Source organism: Ixodes scapularis, unplaced genomic scaffold (assembly GCF_016920785.2).
Source record: "Ixodes scapularis isolate PalLabHiFi unplaced genomic scaffold, ASM1692078v2 PGA_scaffold2__306_contigs__length_199485367, whole genome shotgun sequence".
NCBI classification, from domain to species: Eukaryota; Metazoa; Arthropoda; class Arachnida; order Ixodida; family Ixodidae; genus Ixodes; species Ixodes scapularis.
The window spans coordinates 88128956-88137646 of NW_024609857.1; the positions used below are offsets into that span (position 1 = coordinate 88128956).

An 8691-nucleotide genomic window follows, 5' to 3' on the forward strand; every position below is an offset into this window, starting at 1 on the left:
GACGCAGCATATTCAAGCTTACTCCGAACAAGGGTTTTGTATAGAATGAATTTCAAAGACAAAGGCGCGAGAAAAAAGTTTTTTAGGGTAAACAAGCATCCGATTGCTGCAAGCATGCGATTTCATTGTTCACCATATGTTCAACTTGAGCTTTCCAGGATAAATCACAAGTTATGTGCACTCCCAGATATTTGTAGGATGGCACATACTCAAGACGTATGTTATCGATGCAGTAAACAGGACGCGTTGTGTTAAGACGAGACACAGGCATGTATTTACATTTAGCAGTATTCAATTTATTTCATGCAACACAAGCTACACCATTCAGAGATAGAGTTAGCATGAGACTGAAGGAGAGATATGCCAGAGTCATTAATAATTTCAGGATAAATAACACAGTCCTCTGGAAACAGACTGGCAGGTGAACATATATTTTTAGTTAGGTCGTTAATATAAATACGAAATAAGAGGGGGCCCCAAAACAAAGCCCCGGGGAACATCTGAAGTGACTGGTGAAGGTTGGGAATCCACATCATTGACAGTTACAAACTGCGATCGATTAGTGAGAAACAAACTTAGCCATGCGACGACGTTAGGATCTAAATTAAGTCTGTTAAGCTTTTGAATAAGGAGAGAGTTGAGGGAACTTGTCGAAGGCTTTAGAAATATCTAGGAAAATGCAGTCTACCTGAGAGCCGCGGTCAAGAATGGAATGAAGGTCATGGGTAAAACACAAGAGCTGAGTCTCACAAGAAAATGATTTCCGGAAGCCATGTAGAGCATTACAGAAGTAAGACTTAGACTCTAAAAACATAGCAAGGTGAGAGTATATGATATGTTCAAGATTTTTACAGGGTATGCTAGTAATTGAGATGGGACGATAGTTAGTTGGAGAATGTTTGCACCTGATTTATGCAAAGGAATTACTCTCCCAATCTTCCTATCGTCGGGGATAAAACCAAGCTCCAAAGAATGCTCAAGAAGTTTGAATAAAATAATTGCACTTTACATTTTCGTATTTTTCAAAAATTTAGAATTTATTTTGTCAATACCAGCAGACGAAGACATTTTGAGGGTATCTATCACATTGGCTATGCCTATGGTGTCAATACAATTTGGATCCATTTGAAAATATGCATTGGTACAAAAATGCATTGGTAGAAAACGTTTCGTTGAAGACATTTGCACAATCACTGCCAGGAATATCACCACCATCAGTATTTTTGAGAGACATGGCACACTTATCATTCTTATTTACAGAATTCCAGAATTGTTTGGGATTATTAATCAGCATGCTGGGCAAGGTAACATTAAAAAAACTCATATTTGGCGTTCGTAATGGCTGTCTTATAAGGACTACCTGCGGACGCATAGGCGTTTCAACGCTGCTGAGAGTTAGAGCTTTTCGCAGATCGAAGAAGACGTTTCTTTTTGTTAGACAATCGTTTAAGTGATCGATTAAACAATGGAGACTGCCAATTATAAGTAACAGCTCGTAGCGGTCCGAAGGTGCTGATGAGATAATTTTCTTTGCATTTAAATATATTCCAATTTTCTTCCATGGAGCGATACGAAAATTGTTGTAAGTAGTTATTTAAGAAAAGGCACAACTCACAATTAATTGATTCGAAGTCTGCTCTTCTATAAACTCTGACGCGTTTTGTATTATCAACAGCATGAGATACTGTAACCTTAAGCTCAAAATGAATCAATGAGTGGCCACTCAAGCCAGGCAGGCAGGATATAGAAGAAACAATCTCGGGCACGTAGAAAAGATAAGGTCTAGAATGTTTGATGTAGATGAAGTTATTCTCGTAGGTTCTGTAGCGAGTTGCGAAAAATCGAAATCAAGACATATTTGTAAAAAAGTCGTAACATTCTTTTGAAAAAGGATTCGAAAATGGTCGTTCGCTCAACCACATTATCTTGAGATAATTATAGTCGCTCAGTAAAATTAGTGGGAGGGTAGGAAAAAGAACAGAAACTTTATTGATAGAATCATGTAATTCTTGAACGAAGTTAGAGCTACTGGATGGGAGACAATAACAAGCTCCCAAAATCAATCCCGAGTGGCGCAAGCGAAGATGAACACACACAATTTCCAAGTTGTTACTCATATCAACGGGGGATGATTCAAAGCAGTCAGACACAGCATTCAAGACTCCCCCACCGCACTTTTGGCCTCTATTATGTCGGTACACACTGAAACTCTTGTTACAATTGAAAAGTTCGCCGTTATCAACCATTGCCGAAAGCCAGGTTTCAGTCAAAATGATTACGTCAGCATCAGTGGAATCGAAAACAGAACATAATTCTTCTCTTTTTGCAGGAATGCTACGAATATGAGTAAACAGAACAGAAACTTGTTTTGGCAACGATGACAAGCCACTGCCCCTCACGACTCGTCATTTCCCAGCTTTGGAACCCAAATCAGTTACCTCGTTATCAGCTGGTGTTCGATAAACCTGAGTACTAGACGTGTTTTCAAGCTCACAGACACTATCGATAAGGGTATTGTAACTAAAACACTTTTTGTTCATAAAGAGCTTATTATAGCGCAATTTAAATATACCGTTCTGTCATTTGCCGAATTCCACAAGCTTCTTCCTAGCATGTCTCGTAGCGGGTGAAAAATCTTCGCTGACGGTTATGCCGCTAGGCTTCAGTTTAGCACTTGAGGATAACATTTATTGCTTCATTTTAAATGACAAAACTTTGACTATGATCGGTCTGCATTTACAGACTGAGAATGCACCAAGCGTGTGCGCTCGTTCAATGGTTTCACTAGGGATGACCAGGTTGAGAGGAACCGCTATAGCAATCAGTAGTTTACCTTCTGTTTGAGCCCAACTTTCCGACTGAGCGTCACCCAAGCCATAAAAAAGCAAACTATCACGTCGAGACCTATCTTTTAGTTCTGCTTTACTAACCTTCAACGTGGAATTATCATTCAAAAGGGATGCAACTTGTTGGCGCAAAGTTACTAACTCTTGTTGGACGCCCTCACAAGCGGTGCTTTTAGTCTCGACGGCAGATAGTCTCTTATCGATTTCCGTGACTTTACCCTGAATTAACTTCTGATTTATTTTAATCTCATTTACGGATTCGGTTAGGTCCCACTGCTCATTATCCATTTTTATCGTACGGGTATTGACACCGTGTAAAACAGTGAACATATCATTAAATTCTTTTAGTTGTCCCTCTGACATAGAACCTGGTCCTGACACAACTGAGACCACGTGGGGCCGGGATTCAGCTCTACGTCCCCGAAAAGTAGGATAAGTTGGCCGACCGCGTCAACACACTGCTTAAGCATAGACAGCGAAATCGCCGGCCACGGGAACAACATCAACCATAGATTGTTAGATTTCTTTGCGTACCAAAGGGGTTATTATAAATATTATAAAACACGTTGGAATAACATAAAACGCGTAATATTAGATCTCATTTATTAGAGCTATACTTTTGCTACTATTGCCTACAGAGGAAAAAAGTTCATATTCACGCTTTCCCAGACAACCCTTTATTATATATACAGACACGGTTCACCATATAATTTCTTGCTCTAGATCAGGGTGTAAGATAGACAGGTGGGAAACGGCCCATAGAAAACTACCGCAGCGCCGTGACCGGATTGTGTACTCGTCTGCTTGCGGGTACCCCCGATTTGCGACAGATGGCGCTGCGGCAAGAAGAAAAAAATTGGAATTGAATTTGCATGGGACTCTATGGTAGAGTGCGCAAAATAAACCGAGAGCACAACAGTCTTCCATTGAAAATCCACGAGAAACCTTCTCCGTCAGTTTAGCCGGTCGCCACCGTACGTTCACCCGGAGTGAGAGTTCTCGGTGCTCCACATAGATGGCGCCACAGAAAAAGAGAAAACCGAGGGGGACACAATCCGGTCACTCATTTGGCTCTCGTTTCTCCACCTGTCTATCTTACACCCTGCTCTAGATAGTACTTATTATGAACGAGTTTTCTTAAAGAAAACAAAAACCTATCAACACGTCAGTGGAACTAAAGTAAATTTCTTACACAAAAATTGCCGTCTATCAGCTTCCCATTGTAGCTGTCACTGAACATAAAATCCAGTTCGGTATTATTCAAAACTTTAATCTAGGTCAATATTAGACACTACTATAAGATATTCATTTATAAAAACGACACTAATTAGAGTTTCAAAATACAGTTTACTTTAAGTGTGCTGTTGAATTTTGCCCCGACAGTTGATCTTAATTTGACAATGACCGTATAGTCATAAGGATGGCAAAAGTAAACCTAGTCATGTAAACAAAAAAACTTTTGGATGAAGTGTGCTGCCGTATTAAGCATTACCTGGTTGAGTTAGTGGTGATTAATTATAAGTGCACGCATGGCAGGTGGTACTGATTTAAACAAAAATCCTCGTATCATACAAGGTCATTAATGCATACCTTGTCTATGTCGTGGTTCAGATCAACCGTCTGAGTGAACTGGGAGAGTGCAGGGTCGACGATATAAATCAATTTATACAAAACAGCGACTTACGTAAATAGCAAATATGACTAAGGTTGATGACATCAAGCGCTGGGGTCACTAGCGTCCGTTGAAACCTGATGATGTGCTCTTGACGGAATCAGATGCTTTGTACCAGGGGTCGCTGCCGAGGTATCTCCGGGATTTGTGGGAGGTGGCCCAGGTTATGCCGAGTTATTATCCTCTGGGTACAGGCTTCGCCGCCTTGATACTTTAGATCCCTGTAGAGTGCTGCGCGTCCCAGTTACGGTGGAGTCGGCTTGCATCTGTGGTTCACGGCCGAGGACTGCAGCGTTCTCGGGGCACCGTCGAATCCGTCTCTTGCTCAAGCCCCATCTTCTCGACCTCTTCTTTACTTCTCACTTTTTTACGCCTAACCTAGCACCCCTTCTCTTCCTCCTCTTCTCTTTTTCACCGCGTAACGTGACAATAACCACCTCTTCAGTATTTAGATTATCTAAATCCTTATGCCCTCATGTTACGCGGCTTTCCACTTGCTGTTACTGAGACGATGCACATGTTCGCAAACACAAACACACAACAAAAAATAGTTTTCTTCCCTGTCGCGCAACAAAAACAAACTCAATAATCGCTGAGGCAGCAAAAACCTTAACCTATAATTTCACCTAGAAAATACAACCAATTTCATTAGTTGTTGTATTCCTACTCCTGATTTACCATTTCTTTCGGTGAGCCCATCTCAATATATGTCTTAACTTCAAATGTGCCTAGCTATACCCTTCTCAGATCATCCGCGACGATATTATCCTTTCCTTTTGTATATCTTACGTGGAATGCAAAACTCTTGTAATGCCAGACTCCATCTCATCAACCTAGAGTTGTTTAACTTCACCTTGTTTAAGTATTCTAAGGGCTGGTGGTCAGTTTTGACCACAAACTCTTTCCCATAAAGACACACGGCATATTTACCTACTGCCAATGCTAGCTCAAGGCACTCCCGTTCTATGGCTTTGAAGTTTCTCTCGCTTGCACTTCGCTCACGACTAGCCTATTACACAGGATGGAGCATACCTTTATGCTCCTGCAGGAGCACTGCTCCCACTGCCGTGACAGATGCGTCCATCCGCGAAACGAACTGTTTTGACAGATCCGGCGCCAACAAAATTGGTGCTTCTGCCAACTTCTTCAGTTCTTCAAAACTGACATCGTGTTCTCCACTCCACGTGACGACATTACTTCGTCCTTTTTTTTTGTGAGCTCGGTCAGCGGCTGTGCTATTTCCGAGTAGCCTGATATAAACTGTCTGTAATATAAAGCGAGACCTAGAAAGGCTCTCACTTGTTTTTTTTTTGTTTTTACACCGATGCGTTCTGTATCTTTTCCAGTATCTCTGGCTTTGAAGAAATTTGTTCCATACTGTAACGTGCGCGGATTTCGACGGTGTGTATGGGCACGTGCCGGGTCATCTTCGTGCTGCGTCGTGCACGCGACGAACTGTGTGTGCGCGAGCGTCATCTTCGTGGCCCGTGCCACGCGCCCCGCAACAAGAAAAAAAAAAGAGAAGGAAGGCGGAGAACAGAAAACGGAGTGTGTTCGAGCGGGCAGACCAGCCTGTGGAAGGGAACCGCCGGGCGTCCAGACCCGGGTTCTTCACGGCTTCCACCTGGCCTGACCCCCGGCTCCCGCGACGCCTTCACCCCAGTTGAAAGCAGGTGCACTTGTTGCGGAGCATACGTCAAGACCACAGTGGCCCCGTCTATTCCAACATGCCACCCCAGACGCCATCGCCGTGCCAACGCCGCCCCCGACCTACCGGCTTCAAGCTGAACCCCGGGGTTTCCGGTACGTGCTCTGTCGCCGCTCCATGGCACAACACCTCGCAAGACCCAACGCCATGAAACAAGAAAGCGATAAGTTCTTACACTGAACTTTCGGGTGTCCTTTAGCGAGCAGCATTGAAAGAGTGTGCCGACATTGCGAGAACAATCTGTCGAACGTGCATACCTGTAACTATTTCCCCAAAGTCATACCATTCGTTGTTTTTCGTGCGTAAATTTAATTATTGTGTTTTTATCTTGGCATGTTGTTTTCTAATATAACGCTGTTTTCTACTTCAAACGGTCTCGTCTTTCTTAATTCACGTACCTAATACACATGATTCTTCACAATTTGCGTCCGCGACAGGACGAGACCGTTTGAATCTTGTGGTGCATAACAGTAGAAATGAAGACGAGGGAAATCATATCTCTGGGCAAAGCACTAGGTCTCGCAGGAAACGACTTACGCGAATGGGTAGAGGCGGAACGAGCGCGTGAACGGGACGCGAAGGTAGCTGAAAGAGAAGCGACAAAAGAAAGACTAGACGCCGAACACGCGCTGGCTTCTCTTGAGCAGGAAACTCTCCAGCTAAAGCTTCGCTTGACAGAGGCTGCAATCCCAACAGCATCCGCCGCCACGGGTGACAACGGTACAGGTCCAGAACCGTCGTTCATAATAAACCCACATAAGCTAATTCCAGCATTTGACGACAAACGCGATGATTTGGACGCGTACCTCAAACGGTTCGAACACATAGCCGTGGTGCACAGCTGGCCAAAGGAAAAATGGGCCACTGCTTTGAGTATGTGTCTAGGCGGGGAGGCACTGAAAGTATTCGGACGATTATCCACGGAGGATTCAATGAAATATGACCAGGCCAAGCTCGCCCTACTCCAACGCTTTCGCTTCACAGCGGAAGGCTACCGTGAAACGTTTCTCTAGAGCAAACCCCTAGACAGTGAAACTGGAAAGCAGTACGCCGCGCGACTCTCCAGTTTTTGCGATCGCTGGATGGAAATGTGCGAAACGGCCACAAACTTCGAAAGTGTACGAGACATTGTTGTCGCACAACAGTTCCTCAACAACTGCAAGAGCCAGTTGGCGTTGTTTTTGCGCGAGAGGAACTGCAAAACACTGAGTGTAATGGCCAAGGCGGCAGACCATTATCTCGAAGCGCAACGTCAGCGAAACTTGCTGTTGTTCAGGAAAGCGCCGGAATCAGAGAAAGTAAAGGACGAAACTGGAGAAACCGCCGAAAAGCATCCAATCAGATGTCTCGTTTGTGACAAAAAGGGACAGAAAGGAGCTGACTGTCGCTCAAAGCCCACGCAACTGTACTGCGTCTACTGCCGTAGGCCTGGCCATGATTTGAAGACGTGTAGGAAGAAGAGTAACAATCCAAGATAAGCTTCTTCGTGTGTATCTCCTAAGAACGTACGCCATGGGTCACAACAAGCCGGGAGACACAAACCTAAGAAAAAAAAGGCGGCCAAAGAGGTTGCAGATGTTGCCCGAAAGAGGACGATCGAAACGGACGACATGCCTGTCGTGGAAGGTGAACTGTTAGTACAGGCTGTTTCTGTTTTAGGAGACTCTGGCAGCAATACCCTGATCGTGCGCCGGTCGCTCGTCCCAGAAACAGCACTTAACGGGTCGAAAGCTACTCTTCTGTCGGTAGACGGCGCCCAACTGGAGCTTCCAGAAGCCAAGGTCGACATTGCTTCACCTCATTTCAAGGGTACCGCGATCGTAAAATTCCTAGAGGCGCCGCCTTATGACTTCATAGTGGGAAATATTCCCGGCTCGAACGAGGCCACTTGTCCCGACCCATACTGGAGAGGATCGTCCAAAATTGCTTAACTTCCGACGTGTGGCGACAAAGTCGGCAATGAGACTGAAGGTCATGAACCAGCCTTAGTTTGGGCGGGAGCAAGTTCTCCTGCTCAACGTCGCAGGTGCTCCGTTGTGGACGTCGGTTCCCTACAAATGACGAAGAAGTCATTTCAAGAAGAGCAAGGAAAAGATGCAACTTTGCAAGGTTGCTGGGCAAAAGTAGGAAAAGAATTTCCTGGCAAGGGGGACACCTCACAGACGTTCACAGTGGACAAGGGAATCTTGTTCCGCTTTTATCAGCTGTCATACCATTCGTTGTTTTTCGTGTGTAAATTTAATTAGTGTGTTTTCATCTTGGCACGTTGTTTTGTAATATAACGCTGTTTTCTATTTCAAATGGTCTTGTGTTTCTTAATTCACGTACCTAGCTTATGGCCTAAGAATGTTATGGACTCAAGACCCAACTCGCATTTGTTTGGTTTTTGCCGTAAGCTGGTTTCTTTTGAGGCGTGCAAATATTTCCTTTAGCGTTTAGCAGTTCTCTTCCCATGAATCTGTAGC

The 8691-nt window shown here is 44.2% G+C and overlaps 1 pseudogene; it reads left to right on the forward strand.

Annotated features, from left to right (window-relative positions):
* Positions 1-6245: 6245 nt before the first annotated feature.
* LOC120836844 lies at positions 6246-7704 on the forward strand (annotated as a pseudogene).
* The last annotated feature ends 987 nt before the right edge of the window (positions 7705-8691 follow it).